The sequence below is a fragment of the Protopterus annectens genome, chromosome 8.part0, assembly GCF_019279795.1.
Source record: "Protopterus annectens isolate FY-2018-M chromosome 8.part0, PAN1.0, whole genome shotgun sequence".
Classification (NCBI taxonomy): domain Eukaryota; kingdom Metazoa; phylum Chordata; order Ceratodontiformes; family Protopteridae; genus Protopterus; species Protopterus annectens.
This window is the reverse complement of record NC_056741.1, coordinates 590072051-590090976: the sequence shown is the minus strand read 5'-3', so window position 1 is coordinate 590090976 and position 18926 is coordinate 590072051.

The following is an 18926-nucleotide window of genomic DNA, read 5'->3' as shown; positions in this document are numbered from 1 at the left end:
ATAATTCATACCACACCTTTTGGCCACCTAACCTGGAACGAAACACTAAAGGCGGAGGTGTGTCCATATTCATTAAGGATAGCCACACCTCCAGGCTAGTTGCTCAGCATAATGCAGCCGAGATTATCCAAGTGCAACTAACTCTGGGAAAGACCACAATCCAAATTGTAGCTTGCTACACATCCCCCACCATGCCCCAGTATTCCCACTCCTCATTTCTTGATACACTGGAAAATATTAGGGTACAGCCTAACACCCTAATAGTGGGTGATTTCAGCTACCCCACCATTAACTGGAAAAATTACTCATGTACCAACTCTTTTGCTCAACTTTTTCTGAAATTCATAAATTCCAATGCTTTGGATCAACTTATCCACACTCCCACCAGGGGCAGCAATATCCTAGACCTGGTCATTACCAACATGGCCTACCAATGTCCCACACCAGAGGTCAATTCCTCATTGGTCAGATCCGACCATAAGCTAATTACCCTAGACATCCACATCCCGCCCCCACCCCCCATTAGGGAAACCACCGTAAAATATTTCTCCAAAGCCAACTTCACACTTCTTAAGACAGAAGTGGCAAACTTCACGACACCAATGCAGACAGACAATAGAGGTATGACTGCTGAATCCTACACAAATGCACTTTATAAGCACTTACACGAGTGCATGGATTGTGCAATCCCTAACAGAACCAAGATGTTATCCTCCAAAAAAAGGAAGCCAATCTTGTGGTCTCCTGCCATAAACAAATTCTACAACAGAAGAAAGAAACTGTTGCAAAAAAGAGTAAAATCCCATGACTGGAGGAACTCCCTGGTCAGCCTCAGTAAGAAGCTGAGATCCCACATAAAATCCTCCAAAGCTAGTTACGAAAAAAAAATTGGCACTGATTCTAAAGACAATCACAAAGCATTCTATATCTATGTCAAGAATCTCAATGGAAACACTCAGATCTGCTCTGAGTTACAGCACAATGGCACTAAATATACAGAACCAACTGATACTGCCAACATCCTGGCAGATAGGTTTAGTGCTAACTTTACCCCCCTCTCACCCCCTAAAGGGCCCACCTCTATACCAGAAGAATGCAAAGTTCCTGTAATCACAGCTGCACAGGTAAAAACCACACTCTTCAAAGCCAAGAACACAGCATTCATGGGACCTGACAACATCCCAGGCTGCATTCTACACGAACTACAGAATGAACTGGCACCCCACCTAAGAACCATGTTCAATCATAGCCTTACCTCAGGATTTGTGCCCACTGGATGGCGCACCGCAAAGGTTATCACACTCCACAAAGGGGGAGCCACCATGGACCCCAGGAACTACCACCACATTAGCCTGACGAGCCTGGTCTGCAAGGCTATGGAACGTATCATCATGGAACTTAATGGCATTGGTAATCTCCAGACTCTGGACCCCACCCAGTTCGGGTTTGTAAAAGGCAGATCATGTCTCCTAAACCTGATAGACTTCTTTGAAGCAGTCACCAAAGCTGTAGATGAAGGTAAGGTGGTTCACATAGTGTATCTAGATCTCGCCAAGGCTTTCGACACCATCCCCCACTCTGGAATTACAGATAAACTCACTAAACTAGGTATAAACCCCTGTCACAAGATGGGTTGCCAACTGGCTCACCGACAGAACCCACACTGTGAAAGTAGACTCCAAATCCGACTTCAGACCAGTGACAAGTGGAGTACCACAGGGTTCAGTCCTGGTTCCTCTCCTGCTTGTTATCTATTTCCCTGAAGTACAGGCTAACACAGAAGGTCTTTGGCTAACAAAATTTGCAGATGACTGCAAACTAGGAGCCATAATCGAAACTCTTAATGATGTGGACATCCTACAAAAGGGCCTCACTGAGACAGATGCCTGGTGTCAAAGCCATGGCCTCAAGCTCAATGCCAAAAAGTGCATTGTCATCCCTTTTGGTAAAAACTCTGTACCCATGAACTACCACATAGGCGGTAGTCTACTTAACACTGAAAGTGTGATAAGAGACCTTGGGACACAGGTGGACAGTAGTCTCTCCTTTGATAATCATATCGCTACAGTAGTCAGGAAATCCTTCTATGTGGCACACGTCATCACAAAATGTTTCTCATCCAGGAAAAAAGAAGTCATTGCTCCCCTCTACTCATCACTCATTAGACCCATTATAGAATACAGCGCCCCTTTTGGTATGTACCTCACAAGACATCTACAACAACTGGAAAGGCCACAGAAATACCTCACAAAGAGGATTACCAGCCTCAAACAGATGTCCTATGTAGACCGTCTCAAAAAACTCCAGCTTTACTCCGTTGCATATCGCCTACTCAGAGGCAATCTCTGCCTAACATACAAAGCTATGTCAAAACCAGAGCTGTTGGACATGCTCCACTTAAAGAAATCCTAATCACTCTGACCTACACGCTCTAGGGACCTAAACCTTGTCACTACAATAAACAGAACATGCTGGAGGGACAGATTCCTGTCCCAGATACTTCCCATACTCTGGAACAAACTACCTATCTATATCAAACAAAGCTCCTCATTAGCACTCTTCAAGAAAAATCTTGATGATTGGATAGGAGATAGGAGATTCACCCTGGGGATCACTTCTGTGGCTCTGCTCGACAGTGGCACAGGAAAATAATTTTCTTGGGTGGCGAAAGCCAGGGTATCTTTTTGGCTAGGCTTATATAGGGCCTAGGGCTAATAGCCTAGTACCTACCTACCTATGAACCTATGAGACAGAGAATAGCTAAAGTATTTTGAGTCTGTCCATGTAAGATATGTGTTTAAGGCCTAGGATCCTCTTCATGAGGTACTTTTGTGGCCTCTCCAGCTGTTGCAGGTGTCTAGTGAGGTACATGCCAAATGGGGCATTATACACTATGACTGGAAGAGTAGAGAGAAATGATGACCTCTTTCTTCCTGGATGCAAAACCGTTGGTAATGAGATAGAAGGATTTTCTGACCACAGTGGCAATGTGGTGGTTGAAGGAGAGGTTGCTGTCAACCTGTATCACCAGATCTCTTATAATGCCTTCAGCGTTCACTGGGATCCCATCAATGTGGTAATTAGTGGGAACTGAGTTTTTCCCCAAAGGGAATGATGACGCATTTGTTGGCATTAAGCTTAAGGCCATGGTTTCAACATCAGTTAATGGTCTCAGTGAGGCCTTTCTGTAGGATGTCTGCATCAATTGGGGAGTTAATAATAGCTCCCAGCTTGCAGTTGTCTGCGAACTTGGACAGCCAGAGTTCCTCCATGTTGGCCTGGAATTCTGATAATTAAACAGGAGAGGATCCAGGACCAATCCCTGTGGGACTCCACTTACGACTGGCCAGCAGTCTGACTTGGAGTCCGCTACTTTCACACTGTGGTTTCTATCTGTGAGCCAATTTGCAACCCACCTAACAATATAGAGATTGATGCCTAGTTTGGTGAGTTTATCAATAATTCCTGAGTGAGGAATGGTATCAAAGGCCTTGGCCAGATCAAGGTAGGCTGTGTGATCTGCCTTACCCTCATCCACAGCTCTGGTGACTGACTCAAAGATGTCAACCAGGTTGAGTAGGCATGATCTACCTTTCACAAAACCAAGTTGCATGGGATCTAGAGTTTGGAGATTCCCTATATCCTTGTTAATTAGGTCCATGATGATAAGCTCCATAGCCTTACATATCAGACTCATCAGCCTAATGGGGTGATACTTTCCAGGGTTTGTATTCACTCCTCCTTTATGGAGAGGGATGACTGTAGCAGTGTGCCATTTGGTAGGGACAAAGCCTGAGGTGAGGCTGTGAGTAAACAGGGCACACAGATGTGGTGTCAGTTCACTTTGTAATTCATGCAAAACACATCCAGGGATACTGTCAGGCACAATGGAAGCTGTATTCTTGGCCTTTGACAATGCAGCTTTAACCTGTGCTGCAGGAATGCCGGGTGCCTGGCATTCCTCTGGTATTGAGATTGGTCCTTTGGGGGAAGAGAGGGGTAAAGTTGGCATTGAATCTGTCAGCCAGTATGTTGACAATATCTGTTGGCTCAGTATAGGAGATACCATTGTACAGTAACTCAGAGCAAATCTGGGTATTGCCATGGAGATTCTTGATATTACTATAGAAGGCTTTGTTGTTGTTTTTAGTGTCTGCTGCAATTCTGCCTTCATAGCTGGCTTTGGAGATTTTGATGTGGGAGCTCAACTTTTAGTTGAGGTTAATAAGGGAATTTTTTAAAGCCTTGGGACTTCACCTTTTTCTGCAAAAGTTTCTTCCTTCTGTTGTAGAGTTTATTTATGGCAGGGGACCACCATATTGGTTTCCTTTTTTTGGAGGAGAGCATCTTTGTTCTGTTGGATATGGCTAGTTCCATGCATTTATGTACTTGTTCATGCAGTGCATGGGTGTATTATTCGGCACTCATGCATCTATTTTCCATTGGCATGAAGCTAGCCACCTCTGTTTTTAGTGAGTCCAAAGTCAGCTTTAGAGAAGTTTTTCATGGTGGATACCTTTGCGGTGGGTGTGGGTGAGATGTGGATTTCTATGGTGATTAGTTTGTGGTCAGATCTAACCAGGAAGGAATTGACTATTGGTGTAGAGCAACAGTTGCCCATGTTAGTACTAAATAGGTCAAGGATGTTGCTTCCTCTAGTGGGGGTAAGAATGAACTTATCCAGGGCATTGGAATTGTTGAATTCCAGGAAGCGTTGGGCTAGTGCATTGGTACATGAGTAGTTTTCCCAGTTGATGGAATATAGTTGAAGTCAACTAGTATGAGAGTGTTGGGTTGGATCTTAATAGTTTCCGGGGTGCTTAGGAATGTGGAGTGAGAGTCTTGGGACATGGTTGGGGACCTATAGCAGGCTACAACCTGAATCGCCATCTTAACCAATGTTATTTGTACCTGGAGTATCTCAGATGCGTTATGCTGAGGTACTAATCTGGAGGTGTGCATATCCTTTAGGAATATGGAGACAGCACTACCTTTGGAGCTTCGGACAATGTTCTGGAGCCAAAAGTTGTGGAATGAGTTAGAGCCTGGTAGCACAGGGGTGCTTTCTGCTGCTTTAAACCAGGTCTCAATTACAGCACAAATGTCAGTGTTCTCCATTTTGAGGAGTGCTTCGAGTGAGTGCATCTTGAGATTTAGACTTCTAGCATTGAGCAACATGACCCTCAGATTGCATTTATTTATAGCTGTTATGGTGGTAATTTGGTATTTGGAGCACCGCCTAAAAAAGCATTATAGGGGTGGCAAGAGCCTTAGCCAGTACCCTGAAACCCAGGGGTGACAGATGCAGGCCATCTCTGGTAAAGCATTGAGGTCTGTCAAGCAGACAGATACTGGATCCCCTTAGAATGACACCAGAAACTTAGCCAATTGTTGAAGTCAATCATTTTCTGTTTGTACTGCGGTATTATTCTGGGCAACAGCAGGATGCTGCTCAGGGCTAGGATCCTACCTGCCTGGGCCACATAATCCGAGAGCTCCACCAGGTAGTCCTGGGAGGTGCATCCCAGGTTATTCACACCCACATGGACAATGACAGAGTCATACTTGTACTTGTTGTGGAGTGACCTGACTGCATGTGTTATGTGTCAGATTCTGGCACTTGATAAACAGCTGACTGTTACCTTCTCCTTATTCAACCTAGTGAGTGGGACATCAGTGTGCCTCACTATTGAGTCACCTATGATTATTGTAATCGGAAAGCTGTTTTGCCTTAGGGGCTTAGTTTGAGGGGCACACTGTGTGTTGTGGTGGTTGAGTGCATTTCTTCCTTGGAGGTCTCTGCTGTTTGGGTAGATTTCTATTGAGAGCCTCCGCGAAGGTGGGTGTGTGGTTTGTATTTTTATGTGAGGGCTGTGATGGTGGGTGTTCTGGAGGGCTATGTGTTCCATGTGGTGTGGTGCTGGTGTTGACCTTCTCCTCTTGACCAGCTATTCCAGTCTTGGCTGGCGAGTGCATGGCTTCCAGTTTGGAAATACAAGTGCATCTCTCATAAGTCTGAGTGTTGGGAGGTAAGAGGAGAGGATTGTCTGTGTACATGAGGCAGTTGCTACACTGCCTCAGAATACCCAAGTTCACCAGGTTAATAGGAGAAAGCACAGGGAACTGACCTTTAGACATGCCAGGAGGGATGATCATCATTACTAAGTACTGGAGCTATTTCCATATAGGACGTCTGGTGCTGATAGCACTTACGTGTGCTACAATAATTGCTACAAAAAAGCCTGATGAAGTGCTAGGGGAATAAGATAGTTAAAGTGCAAGAGAGAAGAGAGCTAGCAAGATCTATGGAAAAAACTGAAGAGCAGACTTCCTGACACCGGTAATAGTTTAAGACAGCTTAGCAGTGCTGTGTGGTGTGCAAACCCATGCAAACATGGGCTTTTAAACCAGGAAGTTGAAAGGGATAGAAAAACTGCCCAAACGGCCAATAAACTATCATTTCAGAGTCAGACACCACTCCTGTTGTGGTAGATAGGCTATGTATTGCTTACCACTTCTACTCTTATATTTAGAGTATGCTGGGACTTCCTCACTCAGCTCCCCTAGATGAAGCTGTCATTGCTTTCAGCTCTACTTTTCTGGATATCGTTAACTCATTAGCCCCTCTTTGTAAAATTAGGACAAAAGCTACAACATCTCCTTGGCAAACAAAAAACACAAGAACTCTCATGAAGGCTAGAGATAAGTCCTGGAAAAAATGGCTACAAACAAAAGACCCAAATGACCTACAAAAATATAAAGAACAAAGAAACCTGGCCAAAAGACTTATCAATAAAGACAAAAAGGAATTCTATTATGACCCCCCAACAACACTAAAATCTGACCCAAGAAAATTCTGGAATGCTATCAATCAAATACTTCATCCTGGAAACCCTTCCTCACCCAATCCTACCCCAGAAAAGACACTAGTAGAAACTGCCAACACCTTCAATACTTACTTTGTTGAATCTATATCCAAACTCTTTAACTCCAATAGCACCAATACAATAAACCCCTTAAACCCAGCTTCCTCTTCAACAACTTCCACTCACAAAATCTTCTCCCTCAAGCCCATCTCCACAACTTACATCCGAACTCTACTCTCCAAACTAAAACTATGCTCAGTATCTGCCGATAACATCCCATCTTACTTTTTTCAGACAGCTGCTCACTCACTTGCCTTTCCCATCTCTATCATCATTAACCACTCAATCTCTGAATCCAAAGTACCATCCATCTGGAAACAGTTCTATACCCTACCTATCCACAAAGGAGGTAACTCCACTGAAATCTCTAACTTTAGACCTATTTTCATCTTCTCGCCCCTGTCAAAAGTTCTTGAAAAATGTGTACATACTCAAGTCATGGATCCTCTCTCATGAAAGCCTACTTACTCCTATACAACATGGTTTTTGATGAAAACATAGCACCTATACTGCACTTCTATCCTTTCTCAATACTATCTCCCTGACCAGAGATGATCAAAAACTAATCTCTTCTCTCTTTCGTGATCTCTCAAAGGCCTTTGATACTGTCTCTCACTCTCTACTACTAAACAAACTGTCTAACCTCAACATCTCCCCTGATACAGTGGCATGGTTTGAAAGCTATCTAAAATATAGATTCCAATCTGTAAAATGGGACACTGCTTTATCTACTCTCCTTCCAATACAAATGGATGTCCCTCAAGGATCCATCTTAGGGCCACTACTTTTCAACATCTTCACAAACCTGCTCTATACCTCCTGCCCACTCTTGGCCCAGTAATTGTAGTTTATTGGCCGTTTGGACAGTTTTCCATCTCTTTCAACTTGCTGGCTTAATTGCCTGCATTTGCACTTGTTCCCTGCCTTTCCTGTAACTAGTCTAGTCCAGGAATAGATTTGCTGTATTCAGGACTCTTTTGTAAGCTTCTGAGCCCCCCTTCTGTGTTGGAGGGAAGCCTTCTAGCTTATCAGTGGTAGTGGTAAGCATTAGCTAGCCTATCTACCACAAGAGGAGTGGTTTCTGGCCCAGCAATTGTAGCTATTGGCCGTTTGGGCAGTTTTTTTCCATCTCTTTCAACTTTCTGGTTTAAAAGCCGCACTTCTGCTTGTTTCCCACCTTTTCTGTAACTAGCCTAGTCCAGATACAGAGTTGCTGTATTCAGGATTGTTGGTAAGCGTCTGAGCCCCGCAAGCCTTTCTGTGTTGGAGGAAAGCCTTCTAGCTTATCAGTGGGAGTGATAAGCACTAGGTAGTCTGTCTACCACAAGAGGAGTGGTTCTTGACCCAGAAATTGTAGTTTATTGACCATTTGGGCAGTTTGTCCATATCTTTCAACTTTCTGGTTTAAAAGGCCAGATCTGCGCTTGTTTCCCATCTTTCCTGTAACTAACCTACTGGGAAGCAATAGAAAGCCTTAAACTGATACAAGCCTGCTAGCTTAGAAGAGAGACTTTGGAGTGATTAAGTACCAGTTTTCTGTATTTTCTTGCGGTACTTAACCTTTTTAAGCCTAAACGCCAATTTCCAGCGTTTATTGTGATTTAAAAGCTTGTTTTTTTTTCACATATTGTACTTATTTGACTGCCTGCAGTTTTAAAAAGTCATTTTTGTTTAAATAACTTGTTTAACTGTTATATGCTACACCTAAAGTGTGACGGCCTTTTCTGATCATTTGTAGTCGTTTAAAGCTGTTTTAAGTGTATTTTTTGCTGTTTTTGCCTTATCTTTTCAAAAAACCAAAAAAAAAAAAACAAAAAAAATTCCTTGTTTCCTGCCTTTCTAAGCTAGTATAGTCCAGTTTTCAGGCTAGTGCTGAATTCAGGGCTGTGTTACAAGTTTCTGAGTTGCCCATACCTTACTTGGATAGAAGGAAGTTTCTCTGTTCACCTGTGAGAGAGGGGAGCTTTGAGCAGCCTATCTGTCCCTGGAGGAGTGGTTCCAGCCCAGAAGTTAGTAGTTTATTGGCCATTTTGGGCTAATTTCTATCTCCTTCATTTCCCTGCTATAAAAAATGCATTTGCACAGTTTTGCGCGCCGGGCAATGCCGGTTAGCTAGGGTTAAATTATTCCCAGCGCCACTAAGTCTCCTCTTCAGTTTTTCCCATGAAACTAGTCTAACTCTCAACCTAAGCACTCAAAAAGCATCCTGCAGGCCAGCACTTGCTCAGACCTAATAGCAAGCACTAATATACCCTGAAACTTGATTTCCCAGCAGGGCAAGGCTCTTTTTCACCCCTCACCAACCAAGCAACTAAGCAGCTCACCCTACTATTCAGGCATGACCAAAGGGCAATTTCAGGTGTGCTCTCCAGTCCAGCTGGTGAATCTGGGTATCCTGAGGCAATGTTACAACTGCCTCATGTACACAGAAAACCCTCCCCTTCTACCACAAAACACTAACATATGCGAGAGATGCAATTATACAGCCAAACTGGAGGCTAAACTCTCTACACCCAAGACTGGAACAGACAGTCAAGAGGAGAAGGTTAACACTTGCACCACACCTCCAGCCACACATAGACCTACTAAACCAGCAATGGTAAAAAATACACATAAATACATGAAATCATACTCGGAGGCTCTAAATAAAAACCTGCAAAAGCATCAGAGACCTCCAAAGCAGACACCCAAACAACCTGCACCTCCCGTCACAAACCAGAAGACACATAAAACACAAAATCAGTGTGCCGCACAATCATGGCCCTTAAGGCGAAATAACATACCTAACACACTAGTAATAGGTGACTCTATAGTCAGGCACACTGACATCCCACTCACCAGGCTGGACAAGCAGAAGGTTACTGTTAGCTGCCTGTCGGGAGCCAGAATCCGCCACATAACACAAGCACTCAGGTCACTCCAGAACAAGTACAAATATGACTGTCATTGTTCATGTTGGTGTGAATGACCTGAGACGTACCTCCCTGGACTACATGAAAAGAGACATGGAAGAGCTCTCTAATCATGTAGCCCAGGCTGGTATGACCCTGATTCTGAGTAGCATCCTGCCCTCACCAAGAATGATACTTCAGTATAAAATAAAAAATGATCAATTTCAACAAATGGCTAAGCTTCTAGTGTCATTCAAAGGGGAGCCAGTGTCTGTCAGCCTGGGACAACATGCTCAACAAGCCGCATTGCTTCACAAGAGACAGCTTGCACCTGTCACCCCTAGGCTTTTGAATACTGGCCAAGGCTCTTGTTGCCCCCATAGTGCCTTTTTTGGGCAAGGCTCAAAAGTCAAACCCACCACCGTAAACAGCACAGTTAACAAAAAACTGAGGGTTATGCTACTCAACACCAGGAGTTTAAATCTCAAAATGCATGCGCTCAAAGCACTTCTCAGTATGGAGAACGTCGACATCTGTGCAGTAACTGAAACCTGATTCAAGGCTCCAGAGAGCACCCCAGCACTACCGGGCTACAACTCATATACCACATGTTTCGGCCACAGAACACAGACCGAAACACAAAAAGAGGGGGTGTATCCATATTCATCAAGGATACCTACACCTCCAGATTAGTGGCACAGCATGATACCTCAGAGATCATCTATGTTCAACTAACATCGGGCAAATTTGCAATGCAGATTGTGGCCTACTACAGATCACCCTACATGACCCAGGACCACCACTCCACCTTTCTGGAGACACTGGAAAACATGAAGGTCCTACCAAACACCCTGATATTGGGTGATTTCAATTACCCTACCATTAACTAGGAAAACTACTTGAGTACAAACTCCCAGGTCCAGTGCTTCCTGGAATTCATCACCTCAAACGCCCTGGATCAGCTGGTAAACTCCCCTACCAGTGGTGAAAATATATTGGACCTGGTCATCACCAACATGGGCAACAGGTGTTCCACACCAGAGGTCAACCCATCAGTAGTTAGATCAGACCATAAACTGATCACTCTGGATGTCCACACCCCACCACCACCCCCAACTAAGGAAACCACAGCAAAAAACTTTTCTAAAGCAAACTTCACCTTACTTAAGACAGAGGCGGAAAGTTTCACAGCCCTCACGCTAAAGGATAACACTGCCAAGATGCAGAAACCTTTACAAATACACTCTTCTAAGAGAAGGAAATCAGTTTGGTGGACCCCTGCCATAAACAGGCTATACAATAGAAGGAGGAAACTAATACAGAAAAAAAGCAAATCCCAAGAAGGAAAGACATCCCTGATCAGTATCAGTAAGAAACTAAGGTCCCCCATAAAATCATCCAAGGCTAACTTCGGAAGTAAAATAGCCAAGGATTCAAAAGATAACCACAAAGCCTTCTTTAGCTATGTTAAGAATCTAAGTGGCAACTCGCAGCTATGCACTGAACTAGTGCAAAATAGCACAAAATATACTGAACCTACTGATGTTGCCAACATCCTGGCAGATAGATTCAGTGCAAACTTCACCCCCCCTCACCCCCAAAAGGGCCCACAACAATACCGGAAAAGTGTAGTGTCCCGGAAATCACAGACGCACAGGTGAAAACAGCCCTTTCAAAAGCCAAAAACACAGCGTCAATGGGGCCAGATGGTGTCCCGGGCTGCATCTTGCATGAACTACAGAATTAACTAACCCCCCACCTAGACACGCTGTTCAACCTCAGCCTCTCCACAGGCTACATGCCCATAGAATGTTGCATAGCAACGGTTATTCCACTCCACAAAGGAGGGGCTACAACTGACCCTGGTAACTATCGCCCCATAAGCCTGACTAGCCTGGTCTGCAAGGCTATGGAGCGCATCATCATGGAACTCATTAACAAAGACATTGGGAACCTCCAAACACTTGACCTGACCCAGTTCGGCTTTGTTAAGAGCAGATCATGCCTACTAAACCTGGTTGACTTCTTTGAGACAGTCACCAAGGCCATAGATGAGGGAAATGTGGTTCACACAGCCTACCTTGACCTCGTCAAGGCTTTCGACACCATTCCCCACTTGGGTATTACAGAAAAACTTACCAGCCTGAACATAAACCCCTACGTCATGAGATGGGTTGCCAACTGGCTTACAGACAGAACTCACACGGTAAGAATAGTGGGCTCTAGGTCCGACTCTAATCCACTCACAAGTGGTGTCCTGCAAGGCTCAGTCCTGGGACCCCTACTGTTCGGCATATACTTTTCAGAAGTACAGGCAAACACAGGAGGACTATGGCTAATCAAGTTTGTCGATGACTGCAAACTGGGAGCCATAATTGACTCTCCGGCTGATACAGACATCCTCCAAAAGGGCCTTACTGAGACAGACACCTGGTGTCAAAGTCATGGCCTCAAACTAAATGCCAAAAAATGCATAGTCATCCCATTTGGAAAAAAACAAAACACCCACGAATTACCACGTAGGTGGCAGCTCCCTTAATACAGAAGAGGTAATAAGAGATCTGGGGACCCAGGTAGATAGTAATCTCTCCTTTGACAATCATATTGCCAAATTATTAGGAAATCCTTCTATGTGGCCCATCTAATTACTAAAGGGTTCGCATCTAGAAATAAAAAGGTTATAGTGCCCCTCTACTCGTCACTCCTCAGACCCATCATAGAGTACAATGCCCCATTTGGGATGTACCTCACAAGACACTTTCAACAGGTGGAAGACCACAAAAGTACCTCACCAAGAAGATTAATGGCCTCAAACATATATCCTATGCAGCCCGACTGAAAAAACTCCGGCTGTACTCAGTGGCATATCGCTTACTCAGAGGTGATCTCTGCCTGACTTACAAAGCCATGTCCAACTCAGAATTGATGGACATGCTTCATCTAAAGAAATCCAAGTCACTGCCAGCCATGTGCTCTAGTAAGCTATACCTCACCACAACAATAAATAGAACATGCTGGAGGGATAGATTCCTGTCACAGAGACTCCCCATGCTTTGGAACAAAATTCCAAACTACATTAGGCAGAGCCCCTCACTAACACTCTTCAAGAGAAACCTTGACAAGTGGATGGGTAACAGAAAATACACCCCTGGGATCACTTCATTGGCTCTGCTTGACAGAGGATCAGTTAATTAATCAATGGGGTGGCGAAAGCCGACACACTCTGGCTAGGCTTATAAATGCCCTCAGGCAGATAGCCTACTACCTACCTATGAACCTATAGAATACGCCAATGATTCTACAGTCATAACAATAGCTAACTCTCACTCTGAACTTTTAACAGCTACCCAGTTATCCTTTAACTCAGTAGAATCATGGCTCTCAAACAGCCAACTCATCCTCAACCCTAAAAAACAAAACGCTTACTCTTCCTCCGTAAAACAGCCAAGCACATAAAGACCTCTTTTACTATCTAGTCACTCAACAAGACTCCTATTATAGTTGAACCCAGCTCTAAACTCCTTGGTATCACAATCGATAATCAACTTAAATTCGACCTCCACATAAATAATTGTATCAGGAAAACTCACCTTAAATTGGGGCTACTATATAGAAATAATAAATTTCTTACTCAGGAAGCTAGAATAGCCCTCACTCATGCCTACCTTCTTCCCTGCTTAACATATTGCTTACAAATCCTTACTAACCTTAACACCTCTCTCCTTACTAGACTGGAGACTACATACCACAAAGTAGCTCGATTTGCAGCTCAACAATCCTATAGATCTCATCACTGTCTCTCTCTAAGATATTTAAACTGGCTTGAGCTGCCCCACCTCCTCCTTCTCTCTCACCTCCAAACCATACACTCAATTCTTTACCAGCCATCTTTCTGTCCAGCCTTACACTCTATCATCTCCCACTACGCTCCTTCAAGAAACATCCGTAGCTCTTCCCAAGATCTCTTAAAAATCTACAAGCCCAAATTGAAAGCAGGACGTAACCTATATAGCTATCACCCTTCTATTGAATGGAACAAACTTCCCCTCAAAATTCGAACACACACACACATCCCAAAACTAACTCTAAAAGATTATTTCAACAGGAAATGGATCTGCCAATGCTCAAATCCTCCTTGAAAACTCTTTACATCACTTCCCTAAGCAAGGTATTCATCTCTCTTATACTTGTAAAACTAACTAACTACTACTTTAAAAAAATGTTGTGGCAGTAATCTAGCTGTTATATTTGTATGATGACAAAATGTAATCTGTTTAGTCTCAAAAATGCTCCTGTAGTCTGCTAGCTGATTGCCTTATTCCACTTGTATAATATCTGAAATAATGACTAATGTTATATGAATGTACTTGGAGCTTTTCTCCCCGGGCCCCTGCTGAAAAAGGGCTTCGGCTCAGTCAGACATTCCTGGTTAACAAATGTAAAATAAATAAATAAGCTGGAAGGCTTCCTTCTAGCACAGAAAGGTCTGGAAAAATCAGAAACTTACAAAACAATCCAGGATATAGCAAATCTGTATCTGAACTACTCTAGTAACAGGAAAGGGGTCTATATTAGATGAACGAAAGTTCATCTTAGCGAGCGCTCACATGAGCGAAAATTGCGGAACATGAAACCGCAATTTTGAGATTGCGGTACAGTGAAGATGGGAATATTTGCCCTTTCCTCACTGTAGTGCGATCTCACAGTTGGGTGCATCCCCCCACAATTGCAGTTTCGAGTTCCTAGATTTTCACTCATGTGAGCGTTCGCTAAGATGAACTTTCATTCATCTAATATAGACCCACAGGAAAGGTGGGAAACAAGCTTAGAACTTTTTCTTTTGCTTGTTTTTTTTTTTTTGCAGAAAAAACAGTTAAAATAGTAATAAAAGTATTTTAAATGCAGTGCAAGCTAGCACACCTGAGTGTGTAGCAATATTAAAGCAGATACAGTTAAAATAAATGCAGTTAAATGAAAAAAAAACAACTTAAATCAAGTGCAGAAAGCAGTATAATCAGAAAAAAAATCAAAATGGAGGCACTTGAAGCCTCTCGTTCTCCTTTCTGTTGTTCTTGTAGCCTGAAGGTTTAAATACAGCAAAAATAGAAAATTCATCTGGTAACACAGAAATCTAGCCAATCCTGCTAGTCCCTGCTTTCTTTTCCAATCAGCTTGTGCCAGACAAGTTCCAGGCAGCCCTGCTACTCTCACTGGCAGAGAAGATAGGCCCTCATCAACAAAAAATGGCTGCCAGAAACACAGAAGATAAACATAAGACGGCTGCCAGAAACACAGAAGGCAAAAACAAACAGCTCTGGATTCAGCAAACCTGTATCCAGACTATGTTACTCAATTTAAGTGTTAAGAACACAGTAAAACTCACAACAAAGCATAGATTAAGCACTTACAGACAAAAACAGAAGTCACAGTATGAAAAAATACAAACAGTGATGAAATGCAGTAAAATGCAGTTAAACAGTAATGAATTGCAGTAAATAGCAACGAAATACAGTTAAACAGAATGCCTTCACTGAAAATGGGCTTCTACCCGGTTGGACTTTCCTGGTAATTAAATGTCAATAAATAAATAAATAAACAAACAAACAAACAAATAAATAAATAAGTAAATAAAATAAAATGATAGCAGCATGCCAGCTCAGAGGCTTTATATGACAGAAATTCACAGTAATTTTGTTCCTTCACTTCTGAAATTTTTTCTTCATATATAATACAGCATACTACAACATCACATGCGTAAGCACATGGACACACACACACACACACACACACACACACACACACACACACACACACACACACACACACACCCACACACCCACACACCCACACACCCACACACACACACACACACACACACACACACACACACACACACACACACACACACAAACACATATATAGATTCATAGATAAATGAGTGGATATAGTATTCACTCATGTCTAACTTTCCACATCAGAAATACTCTTCTAATTTTTGTTTTACTAATTTTAATGACTTTGTTGTGGTTCACTCAAACTTCACAAAAATCAGCACATTACATTGGCATACCTATCATTGCTTATGATAAATGGATCAAATATTGAAGCTTTGATCTGTACAAAAGAGAGCTTGACAAAAAGATAAGTTCTATCATCACAGTGCCTAAAGGAATAACCACAACTTCAAGATAATAACACCAAAATATGCATGCCTTTAGTGCAGTGTCATGATTTTTTATACAGAAGGAGACAGAGAGAGAGAGAGATCCTTCTCCTATATCCTTCCTTTATTTACGCATTAATTTTCCCCTCAAGAAAGTGTTGCATCATAATGTTTAGGAAGTCAGAAAAATATTTCCATTCATTTTTAATTGACTTCTTTCATATTATGAGTGATCATATGTAGCAAAAAGATGAACCGTCTCATCATCATGTATGTTGCAAAGCGTGAAAGAACAGTGCCAAGACATCTTATGTGCACACAGTGGATTACTGTGAGAAGTATTGCTGTCTTTCAGGGAGGTTGCTTTTGAAGTCTAGGAATGAATGTGGATGAGAAAGCCTCTTAAGATTGTACTCTGGATTCAGGGTTTTACTTTAGCGACCATTGCCAATTTACAATGCTGAAGTGTTTTGATGAAGCAAGCCTGATTTCTGTTTTGGAATTGGTTTCTAAGATCCAGCAGTCCTCATCAGCACATGCTAAATGCAAACTGGCAGAGCCCTAGGTTTGGACCCAGTTGTGGAGTAAGTGCTCAGCCTAGCATGTTACTTCATACCCAAATCCGTTTTGGGATTCTGGTCCATTACTGCAATGGAACCCTGATGTATGCATATATAATTTGTTAGAGGAAACCACAGGCACACCTGGAAGTCAGACACATATTTTAGCAACATCATCATCAGTCCCATTTTCCCCATTTTATTTACTTCTACATGGGTTTGGGGTGTCACGTTAACTATGAACATCTCTCTATATTCAGTACAGCCCTCCTACCTTTTTTGATGGTCAAGTCTGACTGTCATGGGTCTTTCTCTTAAACAATTCATCATATCTCTTTGCTAGATATCCTTAAATCTCTTATTGTCTTCTTGTCTATCCAAAATCTTCTTCACCAAATCTTCTTCTGCTTTCCTGTACATGTGCCCAAAACACTGTAAACCGTTCTCTTTGACTTTCTCTACAGCTGGGGCTGCTTTGGCTTCTGCTCTAATGTTATAATTTCTTCATCTGTTCCATAATGTGCATCCTACTATTCATCTCAGGCACTTCATCTCCATCATCGATAGCTTCACTGCCTTCACTGCCCAGGTTTTTGTACTGAGTACTGGCCACACCAATGTTTTGTACATCTCACCTTTCAGCTTTTCTGTCATTCTTTTGTTGTACACTACCCCTAGCACTCTGTGCCATTTGGCAGTAACCCCTCTGACTCTAGCCTTGGCCTCCTCATTTAGGTTTCCCCTCTCCTAAAACACTCATCCCAGATACTTGAAGCTATTAACCTGTTCAGGTATTTTCCCTTCTATCTCAGTTTTCAGTTTCTTATGTTTTCAACAATTTGCTTGATTGACAGCAGTTTTATCTGTACAAAATTTCATTTCATGTGCCTTCAGTTTTGCATTCCATTCTACTATCATTGCTGGACCTGTCCAGAGTCTGCTTGTAATTCCACATTAAATGCATGCAGCAGCTTTGTTAATCTATCGGTCTGACCAGTTTGTTAATTCAATCCCATCACCAGTACGAACAGCACTGGGCTCAGAGCTGGACCTTGATTCACACCCACTCTCACTATGAGTACCTCTCTGAGGCTGAACACCATTTGTAATTGTGTGATTTGATCTGTGTACATAGCCTGCTCTAATTCTACCAATGTTTCTGTGACTTTGAACCATTGCAAGACTGCCAAAATCAGTTTTCTTGCCAAATATTTTAACATTATTGAAAAAAAAGGTTGATATATTCTACAGAGTTGTTTATCTCTGCTGTAATGTGTTATGTTAATTATCTTGTTATATTTACTCACATTTTCAGCTCTCAGGTTGTTTCCTAAAACTCATAATGGATTAAACTGGCTGCAACCAGGCAGAGGGAAAAGGAGAGAGTACATCAGCAAACTCCCTGAACCAGAAAGCAGATAAACTGCTGTATCAGCTGGATATTTTTTTGAAAGAATACCTACACTCTGATGAGAATAGCCTGTTAAAGCAGATTTTCTTTAATATGATTTAATCACATTTTATTGATATAACATGCACTTGCTTTGTGTGAACCAGTAACGCAGTGGCATTTCCACACATTCCCACTATTGTGTGACCACAGAGTTGTTACATATAAGCTAAAAGAAATGGGAGCTAAGCTCCTTCTACATGGGTGCATGGGGCCTTACCCCCTGCCCTCCCCCAGAAAATTTGTATTTTAGGCATTTTCAGATTAGTCTTCTTGATACAGGAAAATCAGTGAAGCATAACTCAATTTTGATGACGTGAATGAAAGTAGGAAAAGCCTTCTTTGGGAGAACAGACCCAGGTTAAAGTTTAGCAACACAGCTTTGTTTGAGTGCCAGAAGAAGCACCTAACAGGTGGTAACTGTACTTCTGAATGCTCTTAGCAATTATAACAAATGTTATATATGGCAAGTGAAAGATGATTAGAAAAATTCCCAGCAAGACTTTTTTCTCAGACTATTACATGTCTATCCTGTGAGTGAAACACATGAAGCATTTCAAGACTGAACATCAGCCACTCCTGTTGCATCTTTTGTGGGTGAAACATACTGTTGATCAGTAGCCAGTTGATCAGTCCTCAAAATGTTGAAATGGAAGGTCTCCAGTCTTGTTATGGCACTTAGACTCATGCAAGAGCAAGAAGGTGAATGTTCATAGGATCATAGCATCATAAGAAGTTACTAGGCTATTGGCCCTGAGGCCCTTACAAGCCTAGTCAAGAATTTAGCCCATGTTCCAACAAGTCAGCACCCTATGCCACTGTCCAGCAGGGACATAGGTGGAATCCCAGGGGTGTATTTTCTGTTCCTCATCCAGTTATCCAGCTTAAACAGGTTTAATGGGGCACTCTGCTTTACGTGGAGAGGGAGTCTATTCC